The sequence below is a fragment of the Biomphalaria glabrata genome, chromosome 3 (genome assembly GCF_947242115.1).
Source record: "Biomphalaria glabrata chromosome 3, xgBioGlab47.1, whole genome shotgun sequence".
NCBI classification, from domain to species: Eukaryota; Metazoa; Mollusca; class Gastropoda; family Planorbidae; genus Biomphalaria; species Biomphalaria glabrata.
The window spans coordinates 1,971,557-1,994,238 of NC_074713.1; positions in this window are offsets into that span (position 1 = coordinate 1,971,557).

Consider the following 22,682-nt stretch of genomic DNA (forward strand, 5'->3'; position numbering starts at 1 on the left):
CGGAGGTGGAAACATAAACACACATAAGCGTTTACAGCATTATTGCTCGTACCCACTGATGCTTCTATATGTAATGTGTTTATGTTGTCCACTTGTCTTTGTGAGAGATATACAATTAGATAGAGCCATCGTTTGTCTAATACGTGCCTAACGGCTGTCTGTGTCGGCTCTATCAAAGTTGTTAGTGAACGGATGCTGCGAGGGTGGGGGAGGGGCTAGTGACCTTTGACCGCTGGGGTGGTAATTTGCATACGGGCGAAATGACTCTGGATCAGAAGAATATTTTTTTGGACATTCCGATGGTCTAGAGGTCGTTTCGCTTGGTGCGTTATCGCTAGGCGGTGGTGTCGAATCCAGAGTCACAGGTTCGAGCCTCGGTCGGCGCATGCCCTTATTTTCGTAGCATTTTAATTCACTACTTTCTCTCTTAAAATCTTGGTCCCTGGTGCTGTTATTCATTTATGTTCATTATGTCTCATTTGTTTCAACTCTATGTTTACATGTAGTACTAGTACCTCTTTTCTTAAAGAGGCTTTAAAAAAAATCATGTGTTAATCTAGTCGTAATAAAATTACAGACGTTCCTTGTAACGCGAAAAAATAAATTTAAGCTTATGTATACCCTAGTATTAAACACACATATAGTGTTGTACCTATAGACTTATATAATAGTTTTAAATTAGTTTTTAATAAAAATAAATAATTTTTAAACCTAATAATGATAATTTTAATTTTATCATATACTATTTGATTATTTGTTAATATAAAACAACTCTGTATTCTAGTCTAAGTAAGATATCGAAAAAAAAGTAATATATTAAAACTTTACAACAGTTCTTTCCCTTTTTATTAAAAAGAAGAGCTACTTTGAGTTATTTTTTTTTCTTCTTATAGATCTATTTATTTGATGTAGACTTTTATGACTCTCTAAACTTGATGTCATCTCTATTTAGAAGTAGATCTACATCTTTAATTTAATATTCGTTTCTTTATCTATTAAATTCGTCTTTTTATTAAGAAATATCTTTATTCAGTTGCAAAATTATCCGTCAAATATTTATATCAGTTATTTCCCTTTTATTTTTTATTTCGCTTGTGGTTTAAGTTCTCTGTTGACAGGACTCAACTCTAACATCATCTAAACCTGATTGGATTTATCAGCAATTCTCAACCTGTGATGCACTCTTCGCTAGAGGGCGCCACTTGCTAATAAATGGGGCTAAATGGAGTCTTTTTTTTTTAATAGGAATAAAATGGGTTTTATTTGCAATCAGTTTTTAAATATTGATAGTTCTACATCTTCTTAATAGGTGAAGAAGGTAAGATGAAATAATGATAATGTAAGAAAAACAAGAAAAAAAACAACAACAAATAATGATGATGTAAAACAACAACAACAACAACAACAACAAATAAACAAAACCCAACACTGATAAAAAGTTAAAATGATAAAATGTTCAGATGTCGATTTATCCAGGTACACTTAATGAATGTGTTTTGATATTATTTTAAATTTAGTACGCGCTAGGCAGTCAGTCTCTCCAAGTTTATATTTAGTCCAGAGTCCGTTTTTTTTTTTCATTGGACCTGGTCCTCTACCAGTCTACCGTGTTTTCCAAAGGGGCGTAACTGCAACTTATTTCTCTTGCTTCAGGTCCAAGAGATTGCTGTAGTGCGAAATGGTCTAAGGGACGCAACCGAGAAATAGTTTTGCAATGACTGTCTTATTTATCTCCTCTGGAGAATTTTCCTAATTCTCAAAAATGGTGTCTAACCGTCGAATGTGTCAAGGAACAGTTGTATATCAAGTAAAGTCAAGTTTCTAGTTCTCCACGCACATACACCTATATATACATATATGTACACAAGTACCACCTTAATCACATCATTAAATATATACGTTTATCAAAGAAGAAATATTTATTGAAACATTCGGTAGTTTTCCTACAGCAAAAAGTAAGGCTTGGATGATCGCGCTGAGGTTATATGTATCCACATGGTAAAGCGCCTGGCTTCCGAACCGAGAGGTCCCGAGTTGGAATTACGAATAAGACTGGGAGTCCACCCAACCCTAATGTGTACTTAACTTTAGTTGGGGAAAGCAAAGGCGGTTGGTCGTTGGGCTAGCTAAGAAAAAATCTCGTTAACCGTTGGCCAAAGAAACACGACCTTTACATCATCTGCCCCATACATCGCAAGGTCTACCCTTATTTTTATGTCTGGTCCAATGTTTCTGAAAACAACCGGTAATCCGCACGATCTCTAATTTGTAGGGAAAAAAAATGTCCATGAAATGTTTTGATAAAAAACTCTGTACTGGTATTTTACAAGGACAATTACAGTGACCTCAATTGAGGGTCCCAAATAATATTGATAAAAATTTCAACTTTAATGAAAAGAGACTTGTTTTCCAAAAATTCATGTATTAAAAGTTTTAATAACATTTTTGGTTTATAATATATACAAATGTTTTTAAATAACTATTATTTAAAATTTAATTTAATATTTGTTGTCATCACTATAACCTTTTTGGGAAACAATTTTATTTGATATTTTTTTAAAATTAATTTTAATCGATTTTAAAATGAATTTATTATAAAAATGGATTTCAATTTTGCAATAGACATAGTCCTTAATAGCCTCCCCTTTTTCCGTTATTTAAATTATAAATTATTATAAAAACTATATATATATTGTGACGGTATTCTCCGGTAATGCGTTCCAGCACCTATATATATATATATATTTATATTGTAACGAATCTCACTATCCAGGCTCTCTGCAAACTGCACCATACACCACCAACTTAAAGAACTTGACAACTCAGGCCTCCAAAGTAACGTAACAGTTTATTGTCCAATAAATTACAGCCAATACTGAACAATTGGCAACACGTAACACAGGCTGTACACTTATTCCTCCAACACCGTACCGACGTATCAGCTCTTGCACTGGCCTCTCCGTCTCGTTCCGGCCTTGCACTGGGTTCAACAGTTCAGGACTGATTTCAAACACTGGGCTCGTTGTGTCGGACTCGATCACAGACCAAGATCAAGACGTCGTTCGTCTCAACTGTACTTGATAGTACTCCGCACTGAACCGTCGTAATGCTCCGTACAGAACCACACCGCTGAACCACACTGAACTGTGCTGTAGTCGACCGGACTGTAGTGAACCGTCTTGACTGTGATACCTCCGCTCAGAGCTTTACAACAAGATATGGGGTAACGAGACTTTATGCATTAAGCGCATTTACATACACTGTTAAAAATATTTCTGCTGCGCAATTCAAATGTTTGAAATCACTTTTAATTCAACTATCTGCAACATCTATCCTCGAAAAAAAAAAAAGAAAAAAAAAATGATATAGGAAATTTCAATTTAAAAAAAACTTTGTATGTCTCAGTGATAGAATAGGCCAAAAAAATAATAATTCCCTATTTTTGATAGTCTTAAGCGACCCCTAACAAATTGTCAATCAACCCCCAAGAGGGTCGCGACGCACAACTTGAGAAACCCTGGTTTAGACCATAAATTAGATTCAATAGACAAGTGTAAGTGCTTACTAAATAATGTCAAATCCTATTTCACTAGAAGATGTATCGCTAAAAGAGACAGCAGGGGAAAAAGGCATCAAGGGAACTAACTCAGGAATATTAACTTTACAATGGGGAGCACACGGATGATCTCCTCCTGTGTTACACTAGACACGCCCTAGATCTATTGACCGATGGTCGTCCGGTATGCGCGCTGGACAGTCGTTCGGACTTCTCGAAGGTCCCGGGCTCATACCCTGCCCGCTGCCATCCCCCGTCGTCCTGCGGGAGGTTTGGACTAGGAAGTCATTCATCTTCAACTCTGAAGGAACATCCGAAAAATACAAAACAAAGAAACCAAGAAACCCAGAAAGAAACCAAGAAACCCAGAAAGAAACCAAGAAACCCAATCCTTTTTTAGTCTGGGGACCGAATAAAAACTTGAATCCCTTTTGCCACAGATGTCAGGGACAGAATCAAACAACAAAACAACAACAACACAACAGTAACAACACAGCAACAACAAAACAACAACAACAAAACAACCACAACAAAACAACAACAACAACAGCACAACAAAAACACAATACCACCAACAATAAAAATAACAACAAAATAACAACGATACCCACTAAACAACAACAACAACACAACAACAACAACAAAACAACCACAACAAAACAACAACACAACAACAAAACAACCGCAACAAAATAACCACAGCAGCACAACAAAAACACAACACCAACAAAACACCAACAAAACAACAACAAACAACAACACAACAAAATAACAACAACAATAACAAACAACAACTACAAAAACAAAACCATCTATTCTCTGTGTCCCCTGGTATGAAAGTATAAAACATTATGTGACAACCTTCAGTCTCAAAGCGACTATGGATCAAGTCATAAAATGAGATGAATGCCTGGGCATTATGTCGGAACGATGTCTCCAATACAGCAGTTCTGTCTCTCTACGCTCGCCAAAACCCCCATGAGGAAGCCAATCCCCCATGAGGTAGCCAATCCCCCATGAGTTAGCCAAGCACACTTGAGGTAGACAAGCCCCCCCCCCCTTTTAGGAAGAAAAAACCCCCTGATATAGCAAGGTCCACTTTAGGTAGCCAAGCCCCTCTTGAGGTAGCCAAGCCCACTTGAGTTAGACAAGCCCTCTTTAGGTAGAAATGACCCCCTGATATAGCAAGGTCCACTTTAGGTAGCCAAGCCCCTCTTGAGGTAGCCAAGCCCACTTGAGGTAGACAAGCCCTCCCCCCTTTTAGGTAGGAAAGACCCCCTGATATAGCAAGGTCCACTTTAGGTAGCCAAGCCCCTCTTTAGGTAGAAAAGACCCCCTGATATAGTAAGGTCCACTTTAGGTAGCCAAGCCCCTCTTGAGGTAGCCAAGCCCACTTGAGGTAAACAAGCCTCCCCTTTAGGTAGAAAAGACCCCCTGATATAGCAAGGTCCACTTTAGGTAGCCAAGCCCCTCTTGAGGTAGCCAAGCCCACTTGAGGTAAACAAGCCTCCCCTTTAGCTAGAAAAGACCCCCTGATATAGTAAGGTCCACTTTAGGTAGCCAAGCCCCTCTTGAGGTAGCCAAGCCCACTTGAGGTAGCCAAGCCCCTCTTGAGGTAGCCAAGCCCCTCTTGAGGTAGCCAAGCCCACTTGAGGTAGCCAAGCCCCTCTTGAGGTAGCCAAGCCCACTTGAGGTAGCCAAGCCCACTTGAGGTAGCCAAGCCCCTCTTGAGGTAGCCAAGCCCACTTGAGGTAGCCAAGCCCCTCTTGAGGTAGCCAAGCGATTTAAGCCTCTCAGCGACACTCTTTGGTTGTGTTTAGATTGCAAATCCTCTATGAAGCCTATTAGTAATATACGATTTATCATCGCATTCTGGCTAATGTTTCCAGGATCTTGATACATTTGAAGGGAAATAAAATAGTTGTCGAAGGCTGCCTGGTCGGGATGGCTGCCTGGTCGTGCGGTTTGCACGCTGGACTGTCGTTCAGATTTATCGATGGTCCCGGGTTCAAACCCTGCCCGCTCCCATCCCCCGTCGTCCTGCGGGAGGTTTGGACTTGGAAGTAATTATCTTCAACTCTGAAGGAACATCCGAAACATGTCAAACATTTTTACAATACTAAAGATAAAAGGCGTTGACTTGATTACAATTCGAAATAAAGGCGTATACATTAAGCCTATTAGTAATATACGATTTATCATTGCATTCTGACTGATGTTTCCAGGATCTTGATACATTTGAAGGAAAATAAAATAGTTGTCGAAGGCCACTAAAAATAAAAGCATTTACTTGATTGCAATTCGAAATAAAGGCGTATACATAGAGTGGGCTCAAAGATGTCATTCTCGACTGCACATTGTATAGGTAGCTCTCTAAATGCTTAAGAAAAACTAAAAAAAAATTATATTACGTTCTATATCTGGATGTCTAGCGAAAGAAACATTGGCTCGAGACCTTGACCATTTGACTTGTAAAAAAAAAAAATATCACGCTGGTCAGCTGATAAGCAATGTTTCAAGACTTGCAACTCTAGGCATCAAAAAAAAAAGTCTTGCCACCATCGACCTATCCGAACAGGTCTACCTGGGAAAGATCCAAGTAGATGTTAATTAAAAAAACCCAATACCGAAGATCGTATTCTAAAACGATAGGGTAAGAGTCGAGGCCGAATGCCGAGCACAACGGGGAAAGCTCCCATATTTGTACTACATCAACCGAGCAGATTCCGCCATAAAAACGGCTCCTTGAGAAACGGTGTGTGGATAGGGACATGTTTGTTTTGGGGCTTTCTTCCATCCCCGCGTGTGCAATGAACTCGGCTCTTAGGCACCCCAACGGTAGTTCAATTTTGCTTCCCTATGGGTCTTATCGTCTTCTCTAACGACCGTTTCCACCCGAGCGTTGAGGCTGAGAAGCATGGCTCCAGCAGGGAGATTGAGATCAGATTATCTATATTTATTGAAAGTCCTCCTGTGTCTTTTCTGTTGTGTGCTCCCATTTGCCCCACTCTACCTAAGACATAGAGAGACAGACAGACGGACGGACACACACCCACAGACAAAACCAGACTCCAAGATTCATGGTTATACTTGATTCATGTTTTTTTTTCCCCTTCAGAACTGTTGTATTCTTGCAGCCTGTTTGTTTTCTCATATAATGTATATATCACACTCCTCATTAATCTTCCTTTTTCGAATAAAAGCCTTGTTATTATTGTTGCTATTATAATTTATATAGTGTTTAAGGGATTATATGATCATGTTCGTAATGTGTATATGAGTGAGTTTTAGCTTCAAAATTTTTTTCCAGACCACTTCAGTTACCTCTCCTGATTAAAATATGGATTAAAAAGGGGAAATAATTGAACATTTTCCCCCAAAACTCGAGGATTTTAAAGTGATTTATACAAGATCTCGTTTGGATCAAAGATCTGCCCGAAAAATTAACTTTTTATTATCTTATTGATTAAAAAATAAACGAAACCTTTCTTCGTGCTAAGGGGAAGGAATTCCAAGTCTGTGTTGTTATTTATTTTTGAAGAGAGTTGTAGAACTTGAAAAACAGTTTTGAAAAGTTTCAGGGATTAAGAGGGACAAAGGTGACATGGAGATTGGTGCAGGGATATTGTAGGATTTGTGAACTGTAGACTCGCACTGGGATAATTAGCCAGACGTATCCTTAGTTCCATGACATGTCTGTAGAAATGGAAAAATAACACCTAGACAGACAGTAAATAAAACACATGTTGTTCAGGGAGATTGATTCATCTATGATATAGACATTTTTCTTTTTTAATATTTATAATAATACTTATATTTATAATTATTGACTTGCATTAAAATTAATGTTATTATTATTATTACACTAAGGTACCTATTTTTCTATTTTTATCATTTTTATTAAATCTTATTATTGCTCTGTTCTCTTATCATAGTCTGTAGCTTTTGTTCTATTCCTTTATCATTTTTTCAATTCAGGGCCAGCCTTGCGAATTGCGAGGCCCTATTTAATAGATGCTTGTGAGCCCTCTCTTCCAATTTTTTTTTTACCATAACAATTACTAATAATTAGATCATTATTCCAACATTTGTTATACAACTTAATACAACTTACATAGGAAGCAGCTCAAACGAAACAGTTGCATGTAGGTAAAAAAAAGCTAAGTCAACCTTACGATAGATCTACACTAAATATGTTAACCCTTTAAGTCCAAGTACTACATCTTTAAAAGCCTGTGCCATACTGTTAGTGATATGCTTAATGTAAATTGCGTGGCCCCTGCCAGGCGCGGGGCCCAATAGGAGCAATCGGTAAAATCGGCCTAAGGCCGAACAAGGTTCACTAATCAACGTTCTGTTCACCAATTTCAGTTCAGTAAAAGGCCATTCAGAAATTATTGGATGTTAACTAAATATAATAAGATTTGTCTTCGAGTCCAACGATTATGGAGGAGTGCAGTGTTTCATGTGGATGCGCAAGCCTAGCTGTGACCTACATATTTCGCCACTCCCAACGCAGACATCACCGTTGTTTGTCAGTGGTCTGTTGACTAATTATTTTTAACTTCATTAATTACCAAGCAATTTGCCAATTGTTTCCCAAAATCACCAGGCTGTTCATTGATAAATGATCTGTTAACTAAACATCTCGTAGTCACTAATTGTTGTTCAATTAAAGATATTCCCAAATAATTGATCTTTTGTGAAGGCGGAGGCTGAGGGTCCATGGTTCGAAACCTTGTGAAATTTAGGGATCTTTGGGGTGCCTATGAGTCCATCCAGCTGTAAAGGGTACCTGGCATTAGTTGTGGGAAAGTAAAGGCGGTTGGTCGTTGTGCTGGCCATATGACACCCTCGTTAACTGTGGGCCACAGAAACAGAAGACCTTTACATCATCTGCCCTATAAACCGCATGGTCCGAAAGGGGAAGTTTTTTTTTTTTATTTTCATTGCTCTTTTAACATCGTACTATTTACTTACCTCTGACACTTTAGTCTTGACCTCGTCACTAACCATTAGTCAATTCTAATCATTCACTAAACCCGATCATACATTAAAATTAATTTGTCTATCTATCTATCTATCTATCTATCTATCTATCTATCTATCTATCTATCTATCTATCTATCTATCTATCTATCTATTTGTCTGTCTGTCTGTCTGTCTGACTGTCTGTCAATCAATCAATCTCTCTGTCTGTGTGTGTGTGTGTGACAGGGGCGGACTGGCTATATGGGCTTTTGGGCAAATGCTCGGTTGGCCGGTACCCAAATGGGCCGGTTGGGCCACCGAAAGGTCCGCATGGATGCCACTAAGTATTAAATTGTTAAAGGTTTTATAATATTCTCTTAAAAATGCGGACATCTGAGTATCGTATATAAAAGAAATCTTTCTACAGCGTAATTTGTACTAATTTGTTCAAGTAAATTTTCTGAAATAACGTAATAGCCTACATCCGTAGACAGCGTTACTAGTAGTGGGCTTCACCCTGGGCTATTAAAAAGCAACATAAGGCTCTTTTTCAAATACGGAGCTCACAATTATCGACACTCAAACTTAACATAATGATCTTGAGGACAGACAGGCCTATATTAAATGCCCATCATATGATAGGTAATTTATGGGCCCGAGTGCATGGAAATGCCCGGGCCGATTTTGACACTCAGTCCGCCCCTGGTGTGTGAAGAGAGAATGTTTTCCAGACGTTTGTTCAGAAATGAAGTGGATTTAGTCCAAACCTCTTGCCGGACTGTAGTCCGAAGCGCCCACCAAACGACCAGGCAGCCCCCAATGACATTACTTCACAATGTTACCGCCTATAAATTTCTATACCCTAAATATCAGACCCCAAGGTCCACTAGCTCTATGACTATGACACAGACTGGAGCCTAAGACACGGTAGCCGTATTATGCTTTGGCTACCACGGAGGTAGCCTACTTTTTTTTTTGTTTCCCCCCTCACCCCTCCTTCCCGTTTTTGTTTTTTTTTTAGCTATGTACGAAGCGCATTCGAATTGAACCCTAGTCAACTACAACGAAGGTCACGATTCAAACACTGGGGCACCACGGGAGTGACTCCAGCGCTACGGCCCACAACATCCAGATTGCCAGGTTTCACTTTCGCCAGTGGTCGAGACACAAGATACTCGAACCCCCCACCCCCTCCTTCCCGTCCACAGACAAGTGGACTATAATTTAAACACGTCGTCTGCACCAAGTCCGTCACGGTTGATTAGGCAAGGAGGGATCAGAGCTCAACAGTGGGGGGCGTTAAAGAAAAGGGGCGCCAGCCAAACGGTTTCAACGCCCCATTCCTTCTTCTGCTATTGACTCTTGTTCCATTTATGCATAACCCGAGGTACCCTATCATCATTCCCGCCCCCAGCGATTACTCCAGGACACACCCTTTCCCAGGTCATCCGTGAACCTCCACCCAAAGTGATCCTCCCCCTTCCAAGAACAGTTTTGTCGCCAGATTTTCCAGTTGTCGGCGACAAATGCGGCGTGAAATATCGCCAGGAACCGGAGGCGCTGGCAGCGGACACGCTCGTCAAGACTAAACACTGTCATCAGCGCCAAAGTAGAGGCGTGGAAGTAAAAACAACAGATCCCATGGGGCGGATGTCCCCCTTTTTACAAATACCCGGCCTTGGCTCCGAATCTCATCATTGCCTTGTTTACGCTCACAAGTCAAGCATCGCGAAATAAAGCTTGGGTCGCGGCCAGCTTGTCCCCAGCCAGCGGCCCACTTTTTTTTGTTTTGTTTTGAGGTTGACAGTTATTAGTGTCACCGCTGATGTTCTCCCCACGACTTTCTCTTATTTACACTCTCTGAACAACCCTCTCTCTTGTCAACCCTCTTGTTAATCCTCTCGCCTTAAGCGGTTCTAAACTACTGACCTCTGGATCTCAAGAGTACTCGCCTAGATCACTTTAAAGAGAAATTCTACAATTTGTTTAGTCTTCTTCCTTTTCATTTCAACAGTCTTTCTCTTATCTTATATTATTTTCTCTTATCTCATTACAAATAATCATTAATATATTTACTTGAAGATTGAGAGTTGTTTAAATTAAAGAATGTTTGACTTGATAGATAGATAGATAGATAGATAGATAGATAGATAGATAGATAGATAGATAGATAGATAGATAGATAGATAGATAGATAGATCACCTTCACCTACCCGCTATTCTGTTGGACCGTTGGGGCACCACACAAGATTTGCCGACCGTCCTTCTCCATTCCTCTCTGTCTTTGCCTTGGATAGAACCTCTTTTAATGGTAGACCCGTAAATTCTCTTATGCTGTCTTCTCATCGCTTTCTATGCCTGCCTCTTCTTTTTCCTGGTACTGTTCCTTGGAGGAAGGTTTTTGCAAGTCCCGAAGACCTAGAAAGAGTTTTAGCTTTCATTTTTTTTACAATAGTTAGCAGGTCATCGTGGGGGTCCAATCTCTGTAGTGACCCTGTCTCTAATCTTTTCGTTTGTGATGCGGTCTTTAAATGTGATTCTTATGTAGCATCTCAATTCCATTGCTAGGATCCTCCTCTCTAGCTCTGCAGTCAGCGTCCAAGACTCACAAGCATATACAAATGTGGCCATGACCAGGGAGCGCATCAGTCTGATTTTGGTGCCGAGGGCTATGCCTATGTCTTTCCATATTGTTTTGAGTTTTGCAAGTGCTGCTGTAGACTGTGCGATTCGGGCCAGTAGTTCAGGGTTGGTTCCCTCATTTGAGACAATTGCTCTGATGTAATTAAAACTACTGACACTAGTCAGCTTTTCACCTCCAATGCTGATGTCCCATTTTTAAAAACCTGTTGGCTATTGGTCCTAATTTGACCCTTTTTTCGGAATTTATTTGCATACTTCGAAATTCTTGTATATGCACATCACCAAGTGTTATGGAGTGTGAGTGTGTGTGTTTCTATGGTGACGGTGGAAAAGGTTTGCGATTGGTTGTGAATGATGCAACATATGCGGCATTGTCATCACTTGTCTTAGTTAGTGGATGGATGGATGGATAAATGGATGAATAGATGGATGAATGGATGACCAATAAATATAAATCTGCTCCAATGGATCGAATCTTAGCGATGACCAGAGACAAGCTTTGAAGATGCTATTGTTGATGCGTTGATCTGGTTGTCTGATCAATCTTATAGTTGAGTGTAGATGTTATACGCGAGTTCTTTAAAAGCAACCTCCAACAGAACAAATATATATATATATATATATATATATATATATATATATATATATATATATAAATATATATATATATATATATATATATATATATATCGAAAAAATCCGGTATTAGCGTGAACACCAGTTTAATGAGTGTCACGGATGAATGTGTGTATGTATGTATAATCTATTTTTACAATCTGCGCGAATGACCGGAAGTGTGTTTTGTTGTCAGAGTCCAGCGTGTGTGATATGCAGTAAAGATGATTAAAGTGTATGTGTTCGATCTAGTGGTTTCATTGTTTTATCTCGTTAACTAGAACTGAACCAGGGACACCTAGACGTATCGAGACCTAAGGTAGATTCTATCGAATTATAAGTATAAATATAATAGGAAAGCTTGTGTAATGAGTTTATTACAAAATAAGGTCACAGTCTGCGCAGTCTCTATACTACAAGCCTTCGTCGTTGTTCGTCCGTTTCCCTATTTCCGTTTTAACTTTTTAAATGATCTGTCGCGTCACTGCGGAAATACCCGATTAAACCCCCAGCTTCTACGCGTCTTGCTATTGAGTCATTACACTATATACATTTTGGACATGCACTTTCATTTTAACAAGCATACTTTAAGCAAAGTGGGTAAGTAGTTCTTTTGGTGTTTTGGTCCAGTTTACCAATTTGTGAGGCGCTCCCCCCTTCCTTCTTTTGTTACTAGCATATCAAGATAGCTGCCTGGTCAGTGGATAAACACCTCAAGCTGTCCTCACGTTGATTCTGCAGGGCTAAAAAGTACACAAAAATTATCATATTACCTTTTTTTTAAAAAAAGGCCTAGTTTATCAACACTTCCTGTATTTGTACACCAAAAAGCATGCTATTTATAGTTTTTCTGCCATGCATGAAAATCTTCAATAGCTGTGTTAACTTTTTTTTTTTCAACCCTTACTCCATTGCATTGTCTCCCTTTGCAGCTTCCCAGAATACCTACACTTTCCGAGCAGAAGTCAAGCTGTCCGCCCTAATCAGACGTTTTACAATCAAACTCTACTCACACCAGCGCCTCCCTCTTTGTGGTAACCTACATTTAAAGACGAAGGGGGCGCCAAAATCTTAAGAAATCGCCCCCCCCTCTAATTATGCTTTGATATTCTGGCTGCTCTAATCTGATCTTCTAAAGCACTCACGATTTCGTTGGTCTGTCTCCAGTATTTAACGCCCTGCCCGGAAGGGGCGTTTGCCACAACGGCGCCCAAAGGCTAACTTTGCCCAAAAGCTATGAAAGTGGTGAAAGGTAGAAGTGCGGTGGGGTGGAGGAGGAGCCCCCCTTTCTCCCTCGTAGGTGATCATTAGGGTGACAATTTTAGAGATGAGCTCATCAAGGTACAATAATGTGCAGCGCCCTCGGCACTCCCCCTGCTCCGCCCTTAACGACAAATCTCACGCACCTTTGCGCAGTTCTTAGTTTGCTGTAGTTTGTGTTGAGTTTCTGACAACCAAATAATGCTGACAAGAAGTTGGAAGGGTGCCACTTAGGAGTGGACGAGAGGGGGGGGGGCGCCATTGTGGTGGGGGAGAGGGCGCTTTCAAGGGGAGTATAGGTATAACAAATAGTTTGACAAGCAGGAGATCGTGTTCCCGCTAGAGGGTTGCCGACAGGTTGTCTTCACAACTTCTCAACCACGTTCTCGATACCACTCTCCACGTCATGCTACAGTGGGTAAACCAAGGGACACAATGCAAGGAGAACCTTTACAAACAAAGAGATTACGGAGTTGTCTCATCCTGCGCAAACTGTCACGTCGCTAGAACCAAAAAAAAAAAAAATGGCGCCCCATGTGCTTTCAAAAGTATTCGTTCCATAACTGATTCTGTATGAAAATAAAGTCACCCGAAGAATATAAATATTTTCATATTTAAAACGAAACAAATAATATAAGGTCTTATTCTTTTGTATGTGTGTGTTTTCAATAACAAAGAGGTATAACAAATAAACAATACAGACACGATTATTATGCATACACTCTTTCGTCAAGTTTTTAACGTGGATTTATATTTAGCAGTCACCATGAAGTATATTGTATAAAAGTGGGACAAGAAGTGATAATTATAGACCTCGTATAAAACAAATGATAAAGATATCAAAGAAGTCGACGCAGTCTTAATGCAATGTGTCGTTGCACTGTGAAAATAGTGTGTCATATCAGTGTGTCAAGGAACTGTGTCCGACAAGAATCAGTGACATACCATTTTAAAAAAAAATGTATCTAACTAGACATTGAAAACTAATCTTTAAAACAAAACCAATTACGACATTACCTTCATGTTTTATTTTTAATAGCGATGGACAAAAACGTGGACTGGAAATAAAAATGACATCAAAATATTTACTTTTTTTGAAACTTATTTCTGAACATTGAGAAGGATGGCTCTCAACATTGAAATAGTTTTAATGGATGCCTGTGAAATTTGTGGGTCAATCTTTAACACAAACTTACCTACAAAAGTATCATAACTACCCTATTTCGACGAACTTTTAGACCTACTATAATAGTATAAACTGAAGTTCGGCTTAATGAACCAGATCCATACATACAATATTGGTATACTATAATATGGCTTGTCTTCGCGTACAAACATTAATGAGTAATGCAGTATTTCCCCGAGGCTAAAGCAGCCCCAGCTGTGACCTACATACTATGCTACATCCAGCTAAGAATAAACATTGTCCGCCGGTGGTCGAGTTGGATTTTCTTGTCGCCGTCTACGTCTGCCCTCGGCAGTGGATTTTTTTTGGGGTCTACTAGACTAACTATATTATACAACTAATGAAGCTTATCACATGTTAGACAGGAATACAAAACTATAAAATCATAAACAACTTATATTAAGTGTAATTGTATCCATTAGTTTGGATCAGTCATATAGTTGTATTTACGATTGGCCTAGATATATAAATCTGTGCGATAATTTTTTTTCATCCATTGTTTTTGTTTAGCTTTTAGGTTTCTCAATGCGCTATGATCCTGTCACTTGTCTGGACCAGTTGTGAAAGGGAGGGAAGAAGGGGGTATCTTGGTGAATGTTTACATGATCGCTTTTCAAATGCATAAAAAATGTTCACTCGGGGCTCAAAATACCTCAAGGGGACTAATTCAACTTATACCAACTTATACCAACACATATGTCAAGTTCGATTTCTTTCCCTTTTTACTCTAGTCGAAATATGCAAGTCTTTAAATATTACTTTTTGACCCCTTCTGGCATCATCCAAACTATTTTTAGACCTTAGACATTTGTCTATTTCTCCAGACAGTGATGTGTCATGGGACACTGTTCTACTCAAGTTGGCATGCTATATTTTTAATCCTCCCCCCTTCTCATTCAGGGCCGGTCTTACATAATTGGAGGCCCTAGGCGAAATGAATTTTGTGGCCCCAAATGAAATAACATTTAAAACAAAACAGTGTTTTTAAAAAAAATACGCAATTTATTTTTAAAAAAAACTGCCTGTGTCTAGATCTAAACTGACTGAAATTCGTATATCGAAACTTCCGTAGTAGTAGAGGCAGAGGTAGACTAGTAAACATTGACTCTTAGCGCTCTACTATGTTTGAGATCTGATCCAAGTTTCACACTAAGTAAAGTTAAGTTCCCCTTTCAGACCTTGTGGTCTATGGGGCAGATGATGTAAAGGTCAACTGATTCTGTGGCCTAACGAGGGTGTCGTGTGGCCAGCACAACGACCAACCGCCTTTACTTTTCCCCAACTAATGTCAGGTACCCATAAGAGCTGGCTGGACTCAGAGGCGCCCAAAGTTCCCGAAATTAAAAATCCCAGTCTTCACCAGGATTCGAATCGGGACCCCCGGTTCAGAAGCCAAGCGCTTTACCGCTCAGCCACCTCGCCTCCAACTTTCGCACTATTTTCTCAATTTTGTTTTTGTTTTAGTCCACTCCGACGCCCCCACCAATGGACGCCCCTGATGGCTGCCTAGTTTGCCTATGACTAAGGCCGGCTTTGTCCCTCCATCGTGCTACGCCCCTACTTTCTAACCTTCCCAGTAGAAGCTTGAACAGTAGCGTAGATAACTCCTCTAATCTTGAGACTATTCTCTCCCCCTGTTCTAGTATTTATTTCTTCAGTCGAGCCCATTAGGAAAAGATAACAAAGGGGTCAATGGGAGTCTGTCCAGGTAGAGTCATCTCCCTCCTCGCGGGCCCCCCTGACAGTGCCCCTGGTTTACGGTCGGTCTCCTCGACTTGTCTCCGTAGCATGTGACGAGCTGCAGCAACATCGGAGGGGGGAAATAACCCGTCTCTCGGCTCCACGGGCGTAGTCGTTTGGTGGTTCAGTGGAGGTCTAAAATCTGAACACCTTTCTTACTATAAAACAGAAAATCTCTTCAGCAGTAATGGACCTCATTTACCAAACCGTAAACAAACAACATTTAGCCACGTGGTACTCTATCTCTTCTATATAATTTACAATCTCATGTTTAATTCATGATGGTTGTCACGTGACATTTTTTTTCCCATTGTTTTATCAATAAGATCACGTGACTAAATGTTGTTTGTTTACAATTGGTGAATGAGGTCCATTCTCATCCGCTGATATTATATTTATTTCCAGTAAAATATTCAACATTGTTTGTGATGAAAAGAAAAAAAAAAGAAAAAAAAAAGATTTCAAAGAGAGTTTGTGTTAAAAAACAAACTCAGAGGCGGAGAAAAGAACAAAAGCTACATTGCTACTTGTCTAAGTAGATCTTATATTGTTTGTATATGTGTTGAAACGAGACCGATGATTATAGTAGGCCGCAACACTGACCTGCAATGTCGCAACCTGTGGGTAGTGGAGACCAATAGCTCGAGCTACGTCGTACAGACCTGTGAAATTGCAACGTGCTATTTGTCTCTACTGCTCACAAGTATATAAATATGGCTCCTTTTTTGTCTCGGAAGGCAATGGATGCGCTCAGATGAGTCACTGGTTTTGGTTTCGTCTTGAGACCGGGCAGAATCTGGTGTGGCTAATCAAGCCAATTCTAGAGCTGCAGACTTTGCCAAAATTCGTGCATGTGTATGCATCTGATTCAGGGCTAGCTGACAGGGCAGCTTTCTTTTTTCTTCTCTTGATTAAGGCAGCTTCGTTTCTTTTGATCTCAACGAGGATCGTCCCAGCACGCACAGTCTGTCTCCATGCCTTCCGGTCTTTTGGCTATTTCTTCCCACATACTTTCGTTGATGTCTGAGGCTCTCATGTCTCGCTTGCAGACATCTCTATATGTTAGTCTTGGGTGGCCCTTGGGTCTGACTCCCTCCTCAAGCTCAGCATATAAGATATCTTTCGGGACTCTACCATCTGGCATGGCTCACAAGTAGCGACGTAGCAAGTCAGTGTTCAGGCCTTTTTCATCGTACTATGGGTGACTGTGTATCATTAATGTCAAGTAGAGTCGCTTACTTTCACGTGAATGAAGAGGCGTCACTAACATTGGTATTGATCACATGGGTGGGGAAATTTCTGAATTTTACTTTCTCTTACATTTGGGATATTGCCACAGCCTCTCCACGGCATTGCCACAACTTCTTCACAGCTTCACCATGAACTCACCACAACTTCACCATGAACTCACCACAACTTCACCATGAACTCACCAAAACTTCACCATGAACTCACCACAACTTCACCATGAACTCACCACAATTCACCATGAACTCACCACAACTTCACCATGAACTCACCACAACTTCATCATGAGCTCACCAAAACTTCACCATGAACTCACCACAGCTTCACCATGAGCTCACCACATCTTCACCATGAACTCACCACAACTTCACCATGAACTCACCACAACTTCATCACAGCTTCACCATGAACTCACCAAAACTTCATCACTGCTTCACCGTGAACTCACCCCAGCTTGATCTTAGCTTCAACATGAACTCACCACAACCTCATCACAACCTCACCATGAACTCATCACCACCTCATCACATCCTCACCATGACCTCACCACAGCCTCACTATGACCTCACCACAACCTCACTATGACCTCACCACAGCCTCACTATGACCTCACCACAGCCTCACTATGACCTCACCACATCCTCACCATGACCTCACCACAGCCTCACTATGACCTCACCACAACCTCATCACAGCCTCACCGTGACCTCAGTAGATCCTATAACATAAGCTCATTACTTAAGCATTACTAAATAGGAATGCCCCCCTCCCGCATTTCCCCTTTCACCAACTCATTGTTCATCTCCTCCTCTCTCCCCCTCCCTTGCACGACCCATTCAACATTAGAAAGGCGGCGAACCTACTCAGTCTCGTTGGAAACTTCTAAATGTACAAGTCGCCTATGCATCTCATCGCAATGTGCTACTAAGCATTATTTTTATTTAAATGCGTCACCAAAATCTTATTTAGAAGCACCTCTATCTCTTAAACCACATTCTACTTTTTTTTTTTTTTAGACTTAGGCGCCGCCTTTGTCGTAGCAATAATCCAGTTTATATTATTCCCTCCTATCAACATGTCCTCCTACTCTACAGGGTCCTCGGCTGTTCCCAGGGGCGGCGTAGAGTGCAGCAGAGCACCCTACGGGGAGGTAAACACCACAGACTCAGCGAGTGGTGCTTATTAAGATCTCTGTTACATTTAAGAAATTGTCTATCCATGAAAGGAGGGGGGGGGGGAAGTTAAAGGCAAAAAGGGGGGGGGCAGTAGTTCTGGGCTTGGGGAGGGGGGAATGTTTTTATACATCTGTAGACGTGTGTTGTTTGCAAACTCCATTCCAGCGTGCACATCGCAAAGACACAACGACAATTCCCCTAAGTTATCAATGTCAAAGGGAGGTAGCTCTCCCCCTTGGAAAAATATACAAGATTGAGACACGCTTGAGTTACGTCCCCCGTTTCGCATGCAGCCTCGCCCCTCTCCTCACTAACTTCTCCGCAACTCTTGAGTGGTCACGGTGGTAGAGCTATTGGTTGGCGATATAGTTAGGGAGGGGAGGGGGGGGCGAAGATGGTGCGTTGTGGGGGGGTGAAGCGACGGGAGGTTTAGAACGCCCCAGACCAGAAAATTACTGTCACATCTATGTCAGCTTAGAAGGGCGCCCCGTGTGAAGTCATGCGAAGTGGGTGTCTAATTTACATGGCCGACCATTGAGTCGAGAATCGGAAAAAGCCCTGGACAGAATGTTAGGACTTTATGGGGATTAAGTTAAACAGAAGCAGGGATTAGCGGGGACAAAACGGTGGTATGATGTATCTCAAGGGGGGAGCAGAAAACAGACGGGCAGGGCGCCATATTGACTTGTTTGTTACGGCCGTTCAGGTGACGGAACACGAAAGTAACATTCCAGTGTAACAATGGCATCGTCACGACCATACTAGGACATTACGAGACTTCAAGCTATTTACATAGACACATGGATTTAAACATGAGTGCTCACTTTCCGCGTGCAAGAACTAGCTCCGCCCCATTTAGTGATGTCAAAACAAAACAAGCAGTTTTGCCGCTAGAGAGCGGAAGCGTCCATTTCTTCAAGGCTCTATCTCAGTGGTTCTCAAACTTTACCATAACGGAACACTTGGCACATTCGGAGAATAGTCTAACTTTAGTCAGGCCAATATTAGAATAAGCATCCTCTGTTTGAGATCCCTCGACTCAAAAACAACATAAAGAAACTAGAACAAATACAAAATAGAGCAGCGAGATTTATGGTAAAACGAATATTTCAATTTGATTAGAGTAACACCAGTAGTAAAATCACTAAACTTAGAGACACTTCAGAACAGAAGAATAAAAAGTAACGTAGCAATTATAGGCCTACATAAAACACTAAACCATAACATACAAATAGAAAAACAAAACCTAATGAAACACTCAGACACAAAGATAAAGGCACATTTCTTATTCCATACGCTAGAACAAATTCTTACAAGTGCTCCTTCTTCCCTAGTAGACTACCATTACAGAATGGAATGGGTTACCTGAATCAGCCAGGAAAACCAGAGTTTAAGTCACTAATTAACTCCCATGACTAGATTGACACATGAAATGCGTAGGTCGTAATTATCTTTTTTTTTTTTTTTTTTTTTGAAGTAACGTCTAAAATATATAAGATAAGATAAGATGATAATTGTTTCGGAACACTTTGATTTTTTTTAGCGTAGCTGTTTTTTTTTCGACTATTATTGAAATAAAGAAAATAATTTAACTATATTTTTAAAAATAAACCTTCTTTGAAGTATAAAACTTACACAGAAATATATATTTAATATTTATGGATATAGTTTATATATTGTTGTAACTCTGTTTTGTAACTTTGTGATACGCACCCACATCTCGTTATGCGAAAGGTGCACTGCTAAGAACTGGACTCAAATGTTACCTCATTAGTTCAATTAAAAACCTATTTTAAAACGGAAAAGTCACCCCACCCCTCATTTAAAAAAAAACAAAACTTTATAGATTCTTAAATTAATTATGCATATCTTACTCTCTGTAACATTTCATACAAAATAATCCGGAAAGCATTTTGCGAATAGTTCAAAATATTTTGCACCAATTAGGTAAATGTGTAAGCTTTCATAACCCCGAGCTTTGGAGTGCCATCACTTCAAATGGTTCAAAATAGACTTAACCGGTGCTGTACTGTCGAAATGCCAACAGGCCCTCAATCGAGACTCAGGGGTAATAATTCAAATTAATGAACTTTGTTTGATGTCCTTGTGGAATAGGGTTTTTATGAACACAAAAAGTTCTCAAATTTTCTGCGCCACTGACCCCATATGACGATAACGACTGCCCACTGACCACTTGCGCTGACCTCTGAGCATGGCAACACATGTCCACGTCTGGTAGGTCAACTGAGACCCGGGGCCCCAGGTTTGGTATTGGGCTGGGGGGGGTAGGCATAAAGATCCCTTTGCTCAATCATTGATGTCCTTGTGGCTTATGTCGTCATCGTGTCCAGTGCAGACCTCAGCAGATGGTCAGCATGGACCTGCAAAGCCAGGGGCATGTAACCGAAGCGAGCAGTAAAACAACGAATGTGAGTAAATGGGAAGGATCACTCTCTCGGAGCACTTTGACCTCGAAGAGTTGTGTCCCATTGAAGACGCGAAATGAATAGTACTCGTATTTCTAGTTAGCGTGGTTCTAAAAGTTGGAGCTGGGGGGGGGGGGGTCTAAGGTTCTATTGCAAGAAGATGGATAGACATTATAACCTTATATACCACAGACCTATGTTGGAGTCGCTGTGGCTGAGTGGTAAATCGCTTGGCTTCGAATCGAAAGGTCCCCGGTTAGAATCCTGGTGAAGACTGATATTTTTATATTTATGGCGCCTCTTTATGCACCCAGCTCTAATGGGTGCCTGAGATTAGTTGGGGTAAAGCTGTGCTGGCCACTTGGCCACTTGGCACCTTCGTTGAATACCTCTACACAGATTGGAAGGTCTGTAAGGAAGAACGATACAGACCTATATTACTGTGTATATGCTATTTAATATATAAAATAGGTCCATACAGGACAGGAGGACAATTTTCTCACAAAATATTTACTGCTTAAAACTTTTTTCTATAGTGAAAACTAAAATTACCTCCAAATGATTCTGCGAACTCTCCTACTTTCAACAAAATTTATGCCAACATTGACAGATATAACTTCTTGTTAATAATTTTACCATTTTGGCTATTCCGACATCGGATCTCGGGATGGACCTCATTCACCAATCGTAAACAAACAGCATTGATCCACGTGTTTCCCTATCTCTTCTTTACAAATTACGATCTTAATTTTCAACAATAGTTATCACGTGACCGTTTTTTTTCCCCAGTGTTTTATCAATATTATCACGTGACCGTTTTGGCGAATGAGGTCCAGTGAAGATTTTCCTACACGAAGGCAACTCCTTTGTAGCAAAGTTGTTGAGTAAATCCTAAAATCCTATAATTTTTTTTTTTTTTTTTTTGGCATTTTGCAGCACTGAAGTGTCAACTTTCTTAGTTCTTTTAGCACAAAGTAATTGTATAATTTAGTTGGCAACAGTAATCCTTCAATACAGCGTCCTTAACTTTGTTTTTTTTTAAAGAGAATCTCTTACAGAATCTCTTACAGAATCTCTAACAGAATCTCTTACAGAAACTCTTACAGAATCTCTTACAGAATCTCTTACAGAACCTCTTACAGAATCTCTAACAGAATCTCTTACAGAAACTCTTACAGAATCTCTTACAGAATCTCTTACAGAATCTCTTACAATCATTCTCTTGTCATGTTACGTTTTCCTTTAGGTTCCATTATATCGCCAACACATTTCTTCATATGGTTTTCACTTCTTCAAAAATGTAAAGCGCGTCGTACAATTCGAGGTAGACACAAAAAGTATTAACTTTTAATGTACATTTTATTTTGTTACACATAAATTCCCATCCCAGTAATGTCAGACTAAAATAGTTTTTACGTATGAATCTATTTTTAGAATTCTATTCTCCGACACGATGTAGCAGCCCGTGTGCGTGACCTACTTTTTTTAAAAAATCAGTCGTGATAAATTAATTTTGTTTTTACATGAATATTAATATGCAGTAATCAAAAGATGTCTGAGAAATACATTTAAAATACACTGGTATGACAAAGTAGAAAACGCCAAGCTGTGGGAGATGGGCGGACAGAGAAATATGGAGGTGAAGATCTTAGAGAGGAAGTGGAGATGGATTGGTCACACCCTTTAGAAAAGATACCAACAACAGAGCTAGACAGGCCTTAGAGACAACAGAGCTAGGCAGGCCTTAGAGTGGAACCACCTTGGCCCAAGACGTAGGGGAAGACCAAAAAGAACGTGGCGACGCAGTATACTAGATGAAGCCGAGAGGACATGAAAGAGCTGGGAAGCCATTAAGAAACCAG